Source organism: Lissotriton vulgaris, chromosome 10 (assembly GCF_964263255.1).
Source record: "Lissotriton vulgaris chromosome 10, aLisVul1.2, whole genome shotgun sequence".
Classification (NCBI taxonomy): domain Eukaryota; kingdom Metazoa; phylum Chordata; class Amphibia; order Caudata; family Salamandridae; genus Lissotriton; species Lissotriton vulgaris.
This window is the reverse complement of record NC_141698.1, coordinates 287745213-287765374: the sequence shown is the minus strand read 5'-3', so window position 1 is coordinate 287765374 and position 20162 is coordinate 287745213.

Sequence of the window (20162 nt, the reverse complement as noted above, 5' to 3'; positions counted from 1 at the left end):
ACAAGTTGTGGATACCGCTAGTGGGGCAGTGAGCTTGTGATCAGCGAGCACGCGAATACCTCTACCGAGGCTAAGGACACAGGGCGTGCGGGATCGCTGTGCGTTCTGAAAGGGCTGGGAGAGCTCATATGGCACGGCTCCTGGAGGCGCAGGGCGTGTGATAACGCTGGCGCTGTAAAGGGAGGGATATGGTTAAGGAGACTGACTCGCATCTTCCAACACAGGAGCCGCATCAGTTGTGGGACTCCTAATGCCCCATTGGTTGAGCACTTCTCAGAACTAAACTACAACGCTGACGACATCAAGTGGACAATCCTTAAAGTTGTCAAGTTGCCACAAAGAGGAGGTAACTTGGCCCAACACCTGAATCGAGAGGAATTGAACACCATAATCCAGTTCAACACCATCCAGACAGGATTAAATAGAAGTGAGGACTGGACAACCCTTCTATAGCAGATGGACTGCGGAACACTTCTCAAAGACATTTTCACCCGTAAATCATGAAAAGATGTGGTACCTAGTTAACAACATGGGACAATGACCACCCCGAGTCACACTGCAGAATGCCCTCAACAGAGTTGGCTTGGAGCTATTATACCACTGATTGGTAAGTGGTTCTGCCCGGACCGCTTATTAAAGGTCAGTCATCCGGCTCCACCGGAAGGCACCCCTAATAAGGACATGTATGTAAAATATGGATTAGTCGCTGTAGCTTACTGTAAACTATGGCATAAAAGCACTAAAAAAAGATCGAGAAAATAAGTGGCCACTGATGGGATCTCTTGACCTCGATAAAATAGAAACGCTAGAGAAAGCTCTATGCAAAAAGAAAACTACGCCAACTATGCTTGACAGTCTCGGTGTGGAGTGGGGGTTGGGGCGGGCCGGAATAACAGGCGTGGAGGCCGGACGAAGTGCGCTATGATTAGCGAGAATTTTATTGATTATACAGAAACCAGGTCTTTGGAGTACGGGTATCAGGGTTGGAGTCCAGGTAAGGGATGCAGGTGGGGTCGTAGCGATGAGGATCCGGCGAGGGGTCGTCGGTAGGATGTCCGCTGCTGGGCTGAGGTCGTCTTTCCGTGGTGTAGGTAACGGTGTGCCCCTCGGAGGTAATAGAAAGAGATACAGGGCGATTAGTCCTGAGGAAAACGGACCTCGGAATACTGTCACCTGCACCGGGGAGTGAGAGGGTTGGAAACGAACATGAGGGAGGGACGGTAGGGTAGGTAGAAAAGGAAAACAGAAGATGGGTAGCGGGTAGAGAGTGTGGCTTGAGGGAGGGGGGGGGGGGGGTGTACAGTTCTATACAGTGCCGGTGTGCGTTTACTATTACAGTGAGTGCTGTTCGTGAGTCTATTTACAATATTTACACTAACTACAAGGGGAAACACGGAGAAAGGTGACAAGGCACTCACGTGCCCCGCCGTAACTCTCATCCGAGTTACAGCCGCTCTCCAGCCACCTCCTGAGGACGCCACCAATCCTCGCACCAAACGTCTTCCTCCTCTCGGCTCTTCCTTTCTCCTCCGCTCTCCGCTGCTGGTTCTTCGCGTGTTGCTAACTCCTGCCACGAGTCCACTGCTGGGAACCCTGAATCCTCCGAGTCGTCGGCTTTTCTACCATCGGGTCGGGAACCTGGAGAATGACTTCCGGGGTCAGGTGGGGTCGCTTCCGGTCCTTCAGTATCCGCCACACTTCCGGGGTCACGAAAGGTCGCTTCCAGTCCGCTGCGCACCGGTGTTGCTGTCGGCGCCTGTAGGGAGACAGAGAGAGGAGTAGCCGGGGTTGGCTGAGTTGCGGTACGGGTGGTTCCAAAGGTATGGGAGTCCACACTGGTTCGCCGCGCCCTGGAGGTAAGGGTCGCCCCTTCACATCCCCTTTCCCTAGGAGTGTTTCTTGTAGGGGTTGTGGGTGGCGGATACCGGGAGAGGGAGTCCGCATTACCCTGCTCTAGCCCTTTCTGACGTAAAGTTCTGAAGCGAAAGGGTTGGAGAGAGAGGAACCACCGGAGCACTCGATCATTGTGTCCTCTGTTGCGTGCCATCCATTCAAGTGGGGCGTGATCAGTATATAGAAGGAATTCCCGTCCCTCTAGGTAGTAACGGAGGCTTTCTACCGCCCATTTAATAGCGAGTGCCTCCTTTTCAACAACGGAATAGTTAGTCTCTCGTGGAAAAAGCATCCTACTAAGGTAGAGAATGGGTTTTTCTGCTCCCTCTGAATCTTTTTGGGACAGCACAGCCCCCAAGCCCTGATCGGACGCGTCAGTTTGTAGTATGAAGGGCTGGGTATAATCAGGACTCATCAGCACAGGTTCAGAAGTCAGGGAATGTTTGAGGAGGTTAAAGGCATGCAACAGCACGGAAGACGGGTGTTTTAGGATCTCCTCCGTTTTTGCCGTTTTCTTCAGTAGATCAGTCAGTGGAGCTGCAGTATGGGAAAAGTTGGGGATGAACCTCCTGTAATAGCCTAACATCCCCAGGAAGGCACGGAGGTCTTTTCATGTTTGGGGGAAGGGTATGGCTTGGATGGTCTTGACCTTGCTGTCCTGAGGACGGATATGCCCTTCACCCAGCAAGTATCCTAGATACTTTACACTCTGTGCCGTTAAAGTGGTCTTGGAGGGGTTGATGGTGAAGCCAAATTTACCCAGGGAGGAGACAACAGATCGCAAATGTGAAAGGTGTTGATCCCAGGTATCGCTATAGATGACTATGTCGTCAAGGTAAGCGCCTGAGTACTGGGAATGAGGTTGTAAGACCCGGTTCATGGCCCTCTGAAATGTCGCCGGGGCTCCATGTAGCCCGAAGGGCATTACTTTAAACTGGAACAAGCCCTCTGGGGTTGAGAAGGCGGTCTTGTGTTTGTCTTCTGCTTTTAAGGGGATCTGCCAATAGCCCTTGCACAGATCAAGGGTACTTATATACTTAGGTTTGCCAATGCGTTCTACCATCTCGTCTACACGAGGTAGGGGATATGAGTCGAAGGCAGAGATCTTATTCACCTCTCTGAAATCGATGCAGAATCTGGTAGAGCCATCGGGCTTAGGAACCAAGACGATGGGCGAATTCCAGCTGCTGCTGGAGGGTTCTATGATGTCCATCTTTAACATCTGGTTGGTTTCCTCTTTGATGACGGCTCTACGGGCTTCAGGGATGCGGTATGGTCGTTGTCTTACCGTCCTTCCAGGTTCCATGTGAATGGCATGTTCCACCACAGTAGTGTGTCCCGGTAAGGAGGAAAACACTGATTGTAAAGACGACAAGGACCAGCAGAGGTCCAGTTTCTTGCACTCAGGTAGGTCTGAGTCAAAACATCCCTCAAACAGGAAGGGGGGACTACCGGATAGGACGGGACGGGGCCCCTCCCATTTCTTTAGGAGGTTAATATGGTAGATTTGGGTGATCCCTCGGCTGGCGTCCGTTTCAATTTCATATGTGACCGGAGTCACTTGTCTTATGACAGTGAACGGACCCTGCCACTGTCCTAGCAGCTTATGGTCCGAAGATGGTAGGAGTAGTAGCACTTGGTCTCTGGGAACAAAGGACCGAGCTTTGGTTCCTTTGTCGTATTGGTTTTTCTGGGTAGTTTGGGCGGCCAACAGGTTCTGTCTCACAATCTCCCTGATTTCTCCTAAGTGTGTCTTAAGATTGTCTACATATTCGGGAAGAGGACGGGTTCGGTCTGGCTCGGTTTCCCAGGCCTTGCGAGCCATGTCCAAGAGAGTCCGGGGTGCTCGTCCATGCAACAGTTCGTATGGTGAATAGCCAGTACTACTTTGTACCTTACAGCGAATGGCAAAAAGGGCGAGAGGAAGCATCTCCTCCCATCTTTTGCTCTCAAGACCTAATAGTTTTTTGAGGGTGGTTTTCAAGGTTGCGTATATCGCTCCACTAACCCATCTGTTTGGGGGTGGTAAGCTGAGGTTCTTATTTGCTTAATACCCAGATTAGAACAGACTTGGCGCATAAGAGATGAGACAAAGGGCGTCCCTTGATCGGTCAATATCTCGCGGGGAAACCCCACCCTAGAGAAGATGGAAATGAGGGCTTTGGCTATGTTCTGGGTGGTAGGTTGACGGAGTGGTACTGCTTCTGGGAATCGGGTGGCATAGTCCACTAACACTAGAGCATACCTACACCCGCTCTTAGAGGGTAACAGGGGGCCTATAAGGTCCATTCCAACTCTAGTAAAGGGGACGTCTATGAGAGGGAGGGGTTGGAGGGGAACCCTCGGAGGTCGATACCGGCTGGTTTTCTGGCACACCGGGCACTCCTGGCAGTAGCATTTAATCTGAGCATATACGCCTGGCCAATAGAATTTCTCCAGGATCGATTCTCCAGTCTTTTCATCGCTGAAATGTCCTCCCAGCAGGTGACTGTGGGCCAGAAACAGCACCTTCTCCCGAAACAGTCCAGGGATAACCAATTGGATATTTGTCTGGGGTCCTCCCTTCCTATATAGGAGCCCATTCTTTATGAAGAAGTAAGGGCCTACTTGCAATGGGTCCTCATTGGGGAGTGCACGCCCCCAGGCGTCCTGTAGAACTGGATCTTCTTGCTGGGCGGCGCGGAATTCTCGATCTGTTTCCCACGGATGTGTGTCCACCTGAGCAGGGCAAGCCAGGGCAAAGTCTCTTTTTTCCTTTTTCTTTTGGGTTTTGGATTTCAATGGTTTGGGGGAAAAACCCGAAGCAGGAGAGTCATGGGAAAAAGGGGCTTCTGCCCACCATTTCTTCAGGGAGTCTGTGGTGTCCTGAAGGAGGTGGGGAAGACCACTATAGTCGCTACCTAGAATAGCTTGTTCGGGAAGATTTGGTACCAGACCGACTGTTAGTATGCTTCCTTTATCGGTGGGGTGTTGCACACACACTCTTGCGGTCGGGTAGCTCTTTGTATCCCCGTGGACACATTTGATGGCCACGGTCCCTGTCACAGGTCCCACGGAGTGGGGTAGTTCTTGTGGTCGCAGGACACTATGTCGGCACCCCGTATCGGCAAGTGCCATCATTCGGTGTCCGTCAATCTGAACAGGACAGCGGAAGGGTGGAGGGGTTGTTTCCGTAGTGAGACACACATAGTTCTTAGCCAGCCCTATTTCCATGGGTTCCTCCTTCTGGGGGCATATGCGGGCTATGTGTCCATATCCACCACAATGATAGCATTGTGGACCGGGTTGTGGTGGCCTAGGCATGACCGGATAGGCCATCAAGGGAACAGGATCGGGTTTTCTGACCACCGGAGGTGGTCTTTGCGGCCGGGGATGGCTGCCATGGTGTATGCGTGGGGGGAGTTCTTCCTTCAGACGTTGGGACTCTTGAGCTCTGTTATAAGCACTGGCGATTTCCACAGCACTGTCGAGAGTCAATCGAGCATGTTGGCGTACCCATTTCTGTGTGGCCGGGTGTAAGGATGCTAGGTACTGTTCTAGGTAGATCCTGGCAAGTATCTTTTCCTTGCTGGATGTTGCGGGTTTTAACCATCGGTTGGCCAGATCTTGTATACGGAAGGACAACGCCCTGGGGTTTTCTTGGGGCCCTTCCTTGGCCTGACGTAGCTGAACCCTGTACGTTTCGTCGTCGATCCCTAGACGCTCCAATATACAAGTTTTTATGTCAGTATAGGGGGTTTGTCCCTGTATGTTTGCTTGTTGGTATGCTGCTTGCAGTTCCCCTGTTAAAAGAGGACCGAGGTAGTGACCCCAACGATCGGCTGGCCAGGCTGCGGCCTGAGCCAGGCGCTCAAAATTTGTGAAGAAAAAGTCGGGATCTTCGTCAGCCACATATTTCTGCAGGACTACGGAGGGGAGAGAGGCGATTGGTCTTTGTTGCCCCATGACAGTCGTTAGCTTCTCAAGGGCTTGGTCCTGGGCCATGCCCTGACCCTTCAGGACGTCATGCAGTTGTCCCCGGTCATCTTCTGCGGTCTTGAGGAACCGTTCCATCAATTTCCCAAGGAGTTCCTGGCCTTCTGCCAGCTGTTTGACCGCGGCCTCCATGCTTCCGGGTGATCCCACTTCTGACACCACCTGTGGAGTGGGGGTTGGGGCGGGCCAGAATAACAGGCGTGGAGGCCGGATGAAGTGCGCTATGATTAGCGAGAATGTTATTGATTATACAGAAACCAGGTCTTTGGAGTACGGGTATCAGGGTTGGAGTCCAGGTAAGGGATGCAGGTGGGGTCGTAGCGATGAGGATCCGGCGAGGGGTCGTCGGTAGGATGTCAGCTGCTGGGCTGAGGCCGTCTTTCCGTGGTGTAGGTAACGGTGTGCCCCTCGGAGGTAATAGAAAGAGACACAGGGCGATTAGTCCTGAGGACAACGGACCTCGGAATACTGTCACCTGCACCGGGGAGTGAGAGGGTTGGAAACTAACGTGAGGGAGGGACGGTAGGGTAGGTAGAGAAGGAAAACAGAAGACGGGTAGCGGGTAGAGAGTGTGGCTTGAGGGAGGGGGGGTTGTGTACAGTTCTATACAGTGCCGGTGTGCGTTTACTATTACAGCGAGTGCTGTTTGTGAGTCTATTTACAATATTTACACTAACTACAAGGGGAAACACGGAGAAAGGTGACAAGGTACTTACGTGCCCCGCCGTAACTCTCATCCGAGTTACGGCCGCTCTCCAGCCACCTCCTGAGGACGCCACCAATCCTCGCACCAAACGTCTTCCCCCTCTTCCTTCTCTCGGCTCTTCCTTTCTCCTCCGCTCTCCGCTGCTGGTTCTTCGCGTGTTGCTAACTCCTGCCACGAGTCCACTGCTGGGAACCCTGCATCCTCCGAGTCGTCGGCTTTTCTACCATCGGGTCGGGAACCTGGAGAATGACTTCCGGGGTCAGGTGGGGTCGCTTCCGGTCCTTCAGTATCCGCCACACTTCCGGGGTCACGAAAGGTCGCTTCCGGTCCGCTGCGCACCGGTGTTGCTGTCGGCGCCTGTAGGGAGACAGAGAGAGGAGTAGCCGGGGTTGGCTGAGTTGGGGTACGGTGGTTCCGAAGGTATGGGAGTCCACACTGGTTCCCCGCGCCCTGGAGGTAAGGGCCGCCCCTTCACACTTGGTATGTGGCGAAAAGAAACGATTCAACGAAAGAAGAAAGATGAAGCAAGAATAGATAAGGAACTACGAAAATCAGCTCACCTACCTGGTAAAAAGTTAGAAGAGGAGATTAGGGAAAGAGACTACGCTAGGAAGGAGTGAGAATCAGAGATCTCAGGACAATGCCCTGTCAGAGCGCCCTCGGCTCTTTACCCTGAGTTACCATTGAAACAAAAGATAGACGACGATTTACTCCTAGGGCCACCAATTATCTACATGCCACCTCCTTATGCCCCTACTCATCCTCTAATACAACACCAAGATTCTCAGAGCATAATCGAAGGTGGCGCCAGGGCCTCTGTACCCACGGCCTCTGCGCCGACCGAGCCTCTCGTGCCTGATACCTCGTCAAACAACACACCAGTAAGAACCGAAACAACAGAAAAAGGGCTGGTAAGAATCCCACGGTTGAGTAAGAGTGAGCAAGCAGGTATTGAGAAAATCGTTAAAACCCTAGTAGACAGGAAGGAAACGGAAGAATATATAACAGATATATGTAACTCTTATGTCGACAATCACAAGCGACACTTTGTCGTGCGTTTTTGTTATTACACCCTTACGGCTTATGAGGAAAAGTACAAGAAAATAGTGCCTGACCTACTCATGGCTCTATACAGGAAGGTAGATACAGGAGACGAAAACGACTGTGATGTGGCGGAACTTTTCTCCTATCCCCTAGAAGTCTTCCGCCACCTCATAGAACAAGGACGGGTAGTCAAAAAACACGACATCAGAAATGACGGAGCCTCCGATGGAGAGACTAGACAATATGATGCCCATAAAATAAGCTGCCCCCTATTGGGTCCCCCCTTGAGGACAGGGAACTCATGATGACATAAATCACCAGGACGCCAAAGGAAGAGTGGTTTATAATTGGGTATATTAGCCTTGGGATAGACAGGACATCCTGACGTTCCGCAAATCCTTGCCTGACTTGCGAAAGAATCCCACCGCGTTTTTACACAGAATTAGGTACCACTCTAGGATCGACGATTATGACGCTTGCCGACGTCGACTTGTTCTTTGGGCTATGCCTACCAGCTGATGTGTGGAAACAGATCAGGAAAGTAGAACATTCAGACCTGTTCGGTCATACCTGGGAACAACTCGATGTACTAGACAAATAACAAAACCCTGGACAGAAACCTGTAAAAGCCATATTAGACCTCCCGGACAAGATAGTACAAAAAGTAAAATCCCTGATTCCCGAGAAAAAGATAGATTGGTCCATAGTAACCGCTTGCCGTTAGAAACCCCAAGAAGATGTCTCAGAATACTTCTCCCGGTTCGAAACCGTGTTCTCCGATTATAGTGGATAAGACATGTCCACTGCGACTGGACATCACTTGTTCGTACAGAACTATGTGCAGGACTACGGAGGGGAGAGAGGCGATTGGTCTTTGTTGCCCCATGACAGTCGTTAGCTTCTCAAGGGCTTGGTCCTGGGCCATGCCCTGACCCTTCAGGACGTCATGCAGTTGTCCCCGGTCATCTTCTGCGGTCTTGAGAAACCGTTCCATCAATTTCCCAAGGAGTTCCTGGCCTTCTGCCAGCTGTTTGACCGCGGCCTCCATGCTTCCGGGCGATCCCACTTCTGACACCACCTGTGGAGTGGGGGTTGGGGCGGGCCAGAATAACAGGCGTGGAGGCCGGATGAAGTGCGCTATGATTAGCGAGAATGTTATTGATTATACAGAAACCAGGTCTTTGGAGTACGGGTATCAGGGTTGGAGTCCAGGTAAGGGATGCAGGTGGGGTCGTAGCGATGAGGATCCGGCGAGGGGTCGTCGGTAGGATGTCAGCTGCTGGGCTGAGGCCGTCTTTCCGTGGTGTAGGTAACGGTGTGCCCCTCGGAGGTAATAGAAAGAGACACAGGGCGATTAGTCCTGAGGACAACGGACCTCGGAATACTGTCACCTGCACCGGGGAGTGAGAGGGTTGGAAACTAACGTGAGGGAGGGACGGTAGGGTAGGTAGAGAAGGAAAACAGAAGACGGGTAGCGGGTAGAGAGTGTGGCTTGAGGGAGGGGGGGTTGTGTACAGTTCTATACAGTGCCGGTGTGCGTTTACTATTACAGCGAGTGCTGTTCGTGAGTCTATTTACAATATTTACACTAATTACAAGGGGAAACACGGAGAAAGGTGACAAGGTACTTACGTGCCCCGCCGTAACTCTCATCCGAGTTACGGCCGCTCTCCAGCCACCTCCTGAGGACGCCACCAATCCTCGCACCAAACGTCTTCCCCCTCTTCCTTCTCTCGGCTCTTCCTTTCTCCTCCGCTCTCCGCTGCTGGTTCTTCGCGTGTTGCTAACTCCTGCCACGAGTCCACTGCTGGGAACCCTGCATCCTCCGAGTCGTCGGCTTTTCTACCATCGGGTCGGGAACCTGGAGAATGACTTCCGGGGTCAGGTGGGGTCGCTTCCGGTCCTTCAGTATCCGCCACACTTCCGGGGTCACGAAAGGTCGCTTCCGGTCCGCTGCGCACCGGTGTTGCTGTCGGCGCCTGTAGGGAGACAGAGAGAGGAGTAGCCGGGGTTGGCTGAGTTGGGGTACGGTGGTTCCGAAGGTATGGGAGTCCACACTGGTTCCCCGCGCCCTGGAGGTAAGGGCCGCCCCTTCACACTTGGTATGTGACGAAAAGAAACGATTCAACGAAAGAAGAAAGATGAAGCAAGAATAGATAAGGAACTACGAAAATCAGCTCACCTACCTGGTAAAAAGTTAGAAGAGGAGATTAGGGAAAGAGACTACGCTAGGAAGGAGTGAGAATCAGAGATCTCAGGACAATGCCCTGTCAGAGCGCCCTCGGCTCTTTACCCTGAGTTACCATTGAAACAAAAGATAGACGACGATTTACTCCTAGGGCCACCAATTATCTACATGCCACCTCCTTATGCCCCTACTCATCCTCTAATACAACACCAAGATTCTCAGAGCATAATCGAAGGTGGCGCCAGGGCCTCTGTACCCACGGCCTCTGCGCCGACCGAGCCTCTCGTGCCTGATACCTCGTCAAACAACACACCAGTAAGAACCGAAACAACAGAAAAAGGGCTGGTAAGAATCCCACGGTTGAGTAAGAGTGAGCAAGCAGGTATTGAGAAAATCGTTAAAACCCTAGTAGACAGGAAGGAAACGGAAGAATATATAACAGATATATGTAACTCTTATGTCGACAATCACAAGCGACACTTTGTCGTGCGTTTTTGTTATTACACCCTTACGGCTTATGAGGAAAAGTACAAGAAAATAGTGCCTGACCTACTCATGGCTCTATACAGGAAGGTAGATACAGGAGACGAAAACGACTGTGATGTGGCGGAACTTTTCTCCTATCCCCTAGAAGTCTTCCGCCACCTCATAGAACAAGGACGGGTAGTCAAAAAACACGACATCAGAAATGACGGAGCCTCCGATGGAGAGACTAGACAATATGATGCCCATAAAATAAGCTGCCCCCTATTGGGTCCCCCCTTGAGGACAGGGAACTCATGATGACATAAATCACCAGGACGCCAAAGGAAGAGTGGTTTATAATTGGGTATATTAGCCTTGGGATAGACAGGACATCCTGACGTTCCGCAAATCCTTGCCTGACTTGCGAAAGAATCCCACCGCGTTTTACACAGAATTAGGTACCACTCTAGGATCGACGATTATGACGCTTGCCGACGTCGACTTGTTCTTTGGGCTATGCCTACCAGCTGATGTGTGGAAACAGATCAGGAAAGTAGAACATTCAGACCTGTTCGGTCATACCTGGGAACAACTCGATGTACTAGACAAATAACAAAACCCTGGACAGAAACCTGTAAAAGCCATATTAGACCTCCCGGACAAGATAGTACAAAAAGTAAAATCCCTGATTCCCGAGAAAAAGATAGATTGGTCCATAGTAACCGCTTGCCGTTAGAAACCCCAAGAAGATGTCTCAGAATACTTCTCCCGGTTCGAAACCGTGTTCTCCGATTATAGTGGATAAGACATGTCCACTGCGACTGGACATCACTTGTTCGTACAGAACTATGTCAAGGGTCTGTTACCGGAGGTATCACAGAATCTACAGACCAGCGAAAGCAGTTGGGCGGCCTCTAAACCAGCGGCCATCCTCCAGATGGCCCAGTGCTGTGAACACCAGAAAAACGAAAATGATAGGGCCACCGAAAAGAAAAAGAAAGATTTAAAAGAACAAGTTATGATAGCGAAGTTACAAGGGGTGAATATAGGGAAAAAAACAGTACAAAGGAGGATATCAGCAAAGTATCCCTCGAACACCACCACCCAGAAATAATGTCTCCACACCCTACACTGGACGTCGGGACTTAGGAGAGGATCAGTGCGCATTTTGTAGAGGGTACGGACACTGGAAGTCCCAATGCCCGATCCTGTTAGGAATGAATAAGGAAAAATGGGCGAGAGAATTAACGAATGGACCGAGAGGTAGAGGACCCGGGAGAGGGTGCGCAACCGACACCAGTGAAGAAAGACCCGGTAGAGGAAATACAATTGACCGTCCCCAACAGAATCAATACCAACAATCTGACTACGACAACACGTACGACTTTGCATAGGACTGCCTAGGGCAAGGGAGGGATCCAGTCGAGCTCTATGTTGACCAGCATGGCCCTTATGTTACCGCAAAGGTCCTGGGCACGAAGTCACCATTTCTGGTAGACACGGGAGCAACACATAGTGCATTATCTAAGTGACTGATTCCAAGGGCACCCTTGTCTGGCTCACACGTGACATCAACAGGATTTGATGGCACGCCCTCCACTAACCCCTTGTCTAAACCGATCCCTTTTGATCTTGGAGATATCATTTGACACCACATTTCTCCTCTCCTCCAATATCCCAGACGCCATTATGGGTCTCGATCTGCTGGAGCATTTTTGAGCAACCATCAAATGCTCACCCGACGGAGTCCGAGTCATCTTATATGACAACCACCACCATCTAAGACCTCACCCATCCCAACATATGTACCCCAGTACCGAAACAGATGTGTCCCTTCTGGACACTTTGCCACCGCACTTGTGGGCCAAGGCTGACTCAGACGTAGGACGAATGATGATAGACCCAGTGCATGTGACGATACGATAGGATGCAACCTTACCGAAAGTACCCCAGTACAAGATATCACCAGAGGGCGAGAGAGCATTGAGCGAAATAATACAGTCACTAGTAGAAGCAGGAGTAGTAGAGGAGGTAGTGAGCACCGTCTGTAACAGTCCGATCTTACCGATCATTAAGAGACAAGGAGAGGGAGATGGGAAAGCATACCGCTTCATCATTGACCTACGAGAGATCAAGAAGATAGTTGTGCCACAATACCCTGTAGTCTCTGACATCACCGCCATCCTGACCCTAATCCCGTCCACTGCCACCACGTTCACCGTAATTGACCTCAAGAATGCCTTCTTCTCCATACCCATTCACCAAGACAGCCGCTATCTCTTCGAATTTATCCTAAGATCCCGCTTGTATAGATTTTGTCGAGCACCCCAGGGGTACACCGAGAGCCCGAGCATCTACAGCCAGGCGCTCAAAAGACAGTTAGATGAAGTACAGTTACCAGACGGGGTGGCGTTGATACAGTATGTGGACGATATCCTTTTAGCAGCAGACACCGCCTCACTAACTGTCACAGCCACCATCCAGCTCCTCTACTTCCTTGCAGAGAATGGCCACAAAGTTTGCTGAAAGAAGTTGCAGTTTTGCAAACCCCAAGTCACGTATCTAGGACACCTATTATCAAAGGAAGGGAGGAAGCTCACGCCTGACAGAATCCAGACTATTCTAGACACTCCCGTCCCTAAGACCCAGAAGCAACTCCGCTCTTTGGTAGGCCTCACCTCATTCTGTCGACAGTGGTTGCCAAACTATAGTCTCATAGTCAAACCCCTACTTTCCCTTCTAGCCAAAGGCATTCCATTACCACTCCTTTGGACCCCCGAATGCCAGACAGCGTTCAAAGAATTACGAGACGCCCTTTGTTCAGCACCCGTTCTAGGAACCCAGGACTACTCCAAGCCATTTTCCCTCTATACACACGAAAGAGAGGGATGTGCCTTATCTGTCCTAAGACAATCTATTGGTCACAAGCAGCGCCCTTGTGCATAATCCTCATCCACCCTCGACCCAGTAGCCAGAGCGCTACCGGCGTGCTTATGCGCCGTAGCAGCTGCAGCAGTTTCGATACGTCAGAGTGAGGGAATAGTACTCTCCAACTCCCTTACAGTGTTAGTAACCCATGCAGTTAACACACTTCTGAATCAGACCAAAACCCAACATCTGACTAGTGCATGACTGACAGGATACGGGTTGACCCTGCTAGCGCCACACATCACTCTGAAGTGATGCACCACTCTAAATCCAGCTACGTTGTTACCTCTGCCCGAAAACGACCCCAGCATGACTCCCCTACATGACTGTGTGACTCTCACTGACGGACAGACAAGGAGCAGGGTAGATCTCAGAGACACTGCTTTTCCAGAACCTGACGGGGAACTATGGGTAGATGGCTTGTGCATCAAACTCCCGGATGGCACGACCTCAGCTGCATACGCGTCACCACTGCCCAAACCATTATAGAAACAGCCGGCATTGCCCAACGATCCGCGCAGGCGGCAGAACTGATTGCCCTCACACGAGCATGCATCTTAGCAGCAGGGAAGACAGTAAACATATACACGGACAGCCAGTACGCTTTCGGGGTGGTTCACCATTTCGGGCTCCTGTGGAGGGAAAGAGGATTCCTGACCTCGCACTGCACACCCATCCTACACGGAGATCTAGTTTCCGCCTTGACTGAAGCAGTCCTTCTCCCCAAGCAGCTAGCAGTAATTAAATGCCAAGCACATAAGAAAGTGACGGACATTATTGGACAGGGAAATGCCCTAGCTGACGTTACTGCCCGAGCCACAGCCGAAGACAGAACTGCAACACGAATGTATGTGACTAGGTCACAAGCTGAGAAATGGACAGACGCTAGGGCCACTATAAGAGACATCCAACTGACGAGTAGACCACATGAACTGACTGAATGGCCTCGGGTGGAACAGAAAGACACTGAAGGCTGCTGGAGGACAGAAGACAGAGACAAATGGCTGCTACCTAACGCCTATCTGATCCCCATATTGACCATTGCACACCTACCCGCACACATAGGATCCGCTCCCATGACCGAACTGATTGCTAGGGTATGGCATAACGGCAAGATAGCAGACTCAGCAAAACGCCTAGTACAACAATGCATGGTATGCCTGCAACACAACCCAGGGAAAGGGACAGTAGTACCACGGGGAGGGTTTGGAGTCCCCGACCATTCCTTTGAAATTCTCCAATGGATTACATTCAACTAGAAAGGTGCCATGGTCTGAAATACGTTCTAGTTATTGTGTGCGCCTTCAGCAAATGGGTGGAAGCATACCCCACTTGTGACAAAACCGCCGCTGCCACTGCAAGGTTTTGTTAAAGAAATTCTACCCCCGATACAGCCTTTGTAGAGTTTTATGGAGCGACAATGGCCCCCTTTTCATAGCCGAGGTCATCCAACACATACTGAAGTGGGCCTGGTAGAAAGGCACAACGCCACACTGAAATTAAAACTAGCCAAAATAGTCGCCACCACTCGGCTGAAATGGCCCGATGCCCTTCCACTGGCATTGCTATCCATGCGCTCCACCCCAACCAAACACCAATTGACGAGGTTGTTTTCGGCAGGCCAATGAATATTTGGGCGGCCCCAAAACCAACAACCATTAACAATGTCGCGGACATACTCATGTCCGACTATTTGTATAAATTGATGAGCGAACTAACTGTTATCCACCAACAGGTGCAGCAAGCCATACCAGATGTATCGAGGGGCCCTGGATACGATATCAAACCCGGGGATTTTGTCCTGATTCGGAACTTCCAGAGGTCGAAGAGTTTGGAACCCCAGTGGACAGGCCCCTGGCAAGTCTTAATCACCATCCGAACTGCACTTCGAGTGGAAGGAAAGAAAAACTGGCTGCATGCTCACCACTGCAAACAAATAACACCGACACTGGCAACAAAAGAAGACGTGGACACCCAAGAAGAGCATCTGACAAAAGATCGAACAGCCCTGAGTTATTACCCTGAAACAGAGGCACTTGAACTGACAGAGTTTCCAGACCCCACAGTGCCGTCCACAGAAGGGTACAAGTTACGACGAAAGGAGAGTGCTCCGACGTAGCAGGCCACTAACTAAGTTAAAAGTCTCAGAGCGGTAGCCAACACTACAAAGGCTACCAGGAGAAACGCTGGACAAAAGTATGTGGTCCTGCCAGTCACGAGCCTCTTGAAGGTGATGGAATTTCCCGGACAACCGAAGAACCGCCGCAACGACACCAAGACTGCCGCGATCCACAGCATAAAGACAATCATACACCTAACAGCATCTCTTGCCAGTCTCTTGCTAATGGTCACAGTCTGGATCATTGAAGAGAGTGCTCCTGCTTACCGAACACTGATACCGACTATGCAACCCACCACTGAAAAGGAACACTATCTGGTTTCACTGGCACCATGACTCCGAGAACGGCGCAAAGAGTTTTGGAACAATTCTTTTGTACAACTGCTGCACCAACACAATCTTGCCGCAAATGCCACCAACTGCTGGATCTGTGGGCTGCTACCACATGCCACTGAACATTCCATTCCTTTCATCCCTTCACTCTTCTCTGTTCATGGGTCCTGCCTCGCCTGGTTAATGCTCCTGCAAAAGAGCTACAAAGACAATGCCACATCCGATGGGACAATGAAACAATTCTATAAGGAGTTCTGGCTGAACAAAACTGAAAGAACGACTGCTCCCTTTTGTCCTCTCACTTCAAACGCAACTTTCCCAATGAACATTCCTGCAAAAGAACGTGTGGAAATGCAAATACTGAATAACCCAGCCAGACCAACCTTCTCCTTTCTAAAGAAAAGAACAGCTGCAACCGCAACTGTAGCACTATCTGTAGTAAGTGTCATGCACGCACCTGTTGTCTCGGGAGTGTCCTGGAGGTCTGATGCCAAGCTCCCTGCCTCACCCCTATCACCCACGGGAGTCAGGAAAGAACACTAACTCGGAGGTAGTGACAAGGGGGAAACAGGGGAACAAAACAAGGATAGAGGGGGATAAATACAGCTCTCCTCAATCTTCACAAAGGATAGAGTCACTTCTTTGTCTTCTCTAGTCTGGTGATGTAGCAAAAGAAACAAAGAGTTATGAAAAACAAAACCTCCCCATACTACTCTCAAAATGTGGATCTTAGGGGACTTAGATACCTGTGGAACACTGAGGAGATGCAGGAAATGCCCGGAAGCAATAGTGCAAAAGAACGGAGTATAAAACCAGGTTGCCAAATACTGTAGACAAAAACACCCATTAAGTATTAGAACCACATCAGGGGATATACTTTTCTACGTTGTATATAACTCACCCAAAACGGTTCTGTAACCGGCTTTAAAGGAATCGGAAGCAATACTCATGAACAGCTGAAGTGGAACCTTGTTAACAGCACAAGGCACCTCGCAATATGTGAACACGAGTAGAAATCAATACTACTATAAGTCTACCATAAAGATGAAGTGAGGCTTAAGAGTAGATATGAACAAACTGAGAAATTACAAAGAAGAAACAAAAAGCGGAACCAAATAGAAGCCAAGACGCTTCCAAACTCACATGACAACTCGGATATGCAGGAAACACTAACTCCTTGGACGCCCGTCACCGTGACCCGGAACGAGAACCACAACAACCTGGCTAAACGCGAAGCGTTTTCAATGCGTCTTGGGCGGGGTAAATAATACAATCAGGCAAATGCGCATGCGCTAACCTTGCACATGCGTATATCGTATCTCAGCCTCCTTTTGCCAACCATTGCCAACCCTGAGTGGAAGAGTAATGGCCGATATCGTAAACAACAGTCGGCGCTATGTGTGATATTTTAATTACATGTGTTAAGTGGATGTGTCGGCTGACTGGACATTGGATAATGTATGCGCGGAGGCACAAGCATGACAGTAAGCGTCCCAGGTCTTGTCTGCATCAAAGGCCATGGGACTAAAATCGTGGGCCACAGCACTTGCCAGATAACCAGAACACTGAACACTGCCGACCCCCCTTCATTTGTTGCATCACCCAACATGTACTTCATCTGTGGTACAAAGGCCTACACCTGGCTCTCAAAAGGCTGGGGGGGCACTGGCTATATCGCTTTTGTTCTGCCTCCAACCTACACTGCACCCGCTGGACACCACCTAGAAAGGCGATCCGGAGACACAGACCAAGGGGACTCTGCTGCATCCCAGTTTCTTGACGCAGCCAAAGGCTTTGTCCCGCTTTGGGGTCCGATGACAAACAGCCGGGCCATTCGACACCTGACTCAAGCAGTAGAGACAGCTTTGAACGTCACAGCCGGCATCCTCACTAACAACTGTTGGCTTTGCAGAATCACCTTGTTTTAGACATTGTACTGGCAGACCGTGGAGCAGCATGCCGCATCATCGGTGCCAGCTGTTGCACTTTTGTCCCTGATGGCTCGCCTTCTGTCTAGAAGGCAATTGAACACCTTCAGAGGCTGGCATCAGAGATCCATCAAGAACAAGAGACTTGGACACTTGGAAGCTGGTTTTGGGGCATATTAAAAGATTGGGGTTGGAAACTGTTGATGATCATCTTGGTGCCAGTTTTCATAATATGTGGCTGCTGTTTGGGGATACAATGCATACCGCCCTTGTGATCTCTATGTCTGAACTCTTTGTGCCCAAGGACTGTAGATACTCATATAGAACGAATTAATGCAATGTATGACACAGAGATACAGAATATCATGGGGATTGAAATAGACTAGCAAGATGTCTTGGAATGTTCAAAGAGGAGACTGTTAAAGTATTATCGACAGACGTGAACATCGCCGGCGCCATCTTGCCTAACAAGACCCATTGTATGTACGTAAGCGGCACCCATTTTAGATACCGCGGCCATTTTGTGCATTGCCGATCACCAGCGCGTCACCCTGACATCGCAGACATCCCCCACGCTCTGCCAACCGCCAAGCACACATGCTAGAGTCATGAAGCATCCTCAGCGCGACCCAGCTCCAGAGCCACTTCCCGTGCCTAACGCCCATGCCCTTTCATCCCCCTCGCACGAACAGGCCCATTGATAACCTTCTCCCCTGCAACTGGCTGTTCGATCTGGTCCCAGGCAATAACCAGCCCCTGCGGATACAGTTTATTACCCCCGTACAGTAGGAATTTGTTCCCCATCAAAGGGGTCTGAAGTAATCAGTGGCACAACCCTCTTAGATCTGACCGATTCCGCATACTTCAGACCCTGCCGGAATGCTCAGCTGCGCGATAACAATCACCTGCTGAGACCAGGGTAGGGGACATTGCTGTTGGGTATGTGTGGGAACAAGTTGAGAGCGGGGATTCCGAGGATGTAATAAACTACTGTCAGGAATGTATTACCCCGCAATAAAGAGTCGAAGTTGTGTATAAAAGGCTATGCCACAGAGGTAAAGTTAGAGCACCTCGAGAAGACATTTTGTTTGTCTGAATTGACGTGTTCTCCTCCGGAGAAATAAACCTGTTCATCGCTTTCCAGTTTTCCAACGCCTGCCTATTTATTTGATTAACTAGTAATCGAGTGGATTACAGGCGACTAACGCCAAGCAGTGATTGATGATAACTAGATAAAATCTGCTTTTCTACAACAGGCCCCCCGGGCCCTGAACCCCCATTCACTGATACCATTCTAGACATCATTGCACCCCAGGCTCTCCCCTCCACCATCTACATCCTACTCTGAGACCTCAAGTTCCACCTGGACAACCCCAGTGACCGGAACACCCCCCTCCTGGGGAACCTCGCCAACATCAGACTCAAGCAGCTAGTCACCGCACCAACCCACATAGCCTGACACACGCTCAAGCCCATCTTCTCCACCAGCAGGAACTTCAACTGCAGCCACACCACAGGACTCTCCTGTACTGACCATCATTGTTTACATCACACCTTCACCACGCCTACCATACACCATCGTTGTCATTGCCCCCAGTCGCAGCTAGATCAAGACCACCAAAGAACTTCCAGTCAACTCCCTCAGCACCACCAATCCGCCAACGCTTACATACATCAACACTGCATCGCGCAACCTCCACAGATGGATCTCCAACTGCGCCAACACATTGGCACCCCTCAAGAATAGACCAGGAAAGCAACACTCCAAGAAGGCCAACTAGTTCCCTCCCGCCCTCCACTAGTCCAGCCCCACCTGCAGACGTCTTGAGAAGAGATGGAGCCACAACATCAATCAACTCCGCTACACAGTCACCCTTGCACCATAGCGCAAGGGTGCCTGCATTGGTGGATGGCAGCCATTGTGCTCCAATGTAGGGGAAAAGAAAGGGGGGCTTAATCATGAACCCCTTCTGACACTTTCACCCCATGGTGCGTCATTTTCTTGACGTACTTGCAGCGAAATTCTTGCCCCATATTTGCAAAGTGATGCATCTAGGCATATGCGTGACCTTGTGAACCCCTGTGCCACATTATACCTGCATCAGGTATGATGTATGAAGGGTGGGCACTCCCATGCAACAAAGCCTCATAGGAGTGGCGCAGTGAAATCCATCAGATTTCACTGCAACAATTGTAAGACGCCACTGCCTGACTCATGGCAGGCATAAAGGTGACGCAGTGCCACATGGATAGACTGGCCCCAAGCATTGCTGGAGTTCCATCATGTTTGTGACACATCTGCAGCAATGCTTGACTTTAAGGCTGATAGATTTGTCAGGATTCCAGCCGTATCTGTCATTAATTGCATCATGGAGCGCTGTACAGTGAATACAGCGCATACATGGTGTCGCAAGAAGGGAGTAGTGAAAAGTGTTGTAATGCTGTTTTGTCGCAGCGATGCAACAATTTTCATGAATGAGGCCCAGGAATGCTCCCTATCCTATTGTTAGTGCGCATTCTTGCCCTGTAGTTTTGTTGCAGGGCAGCGTAGCAACATTTCTTGCAGCGCCGTCCAGCACAAAA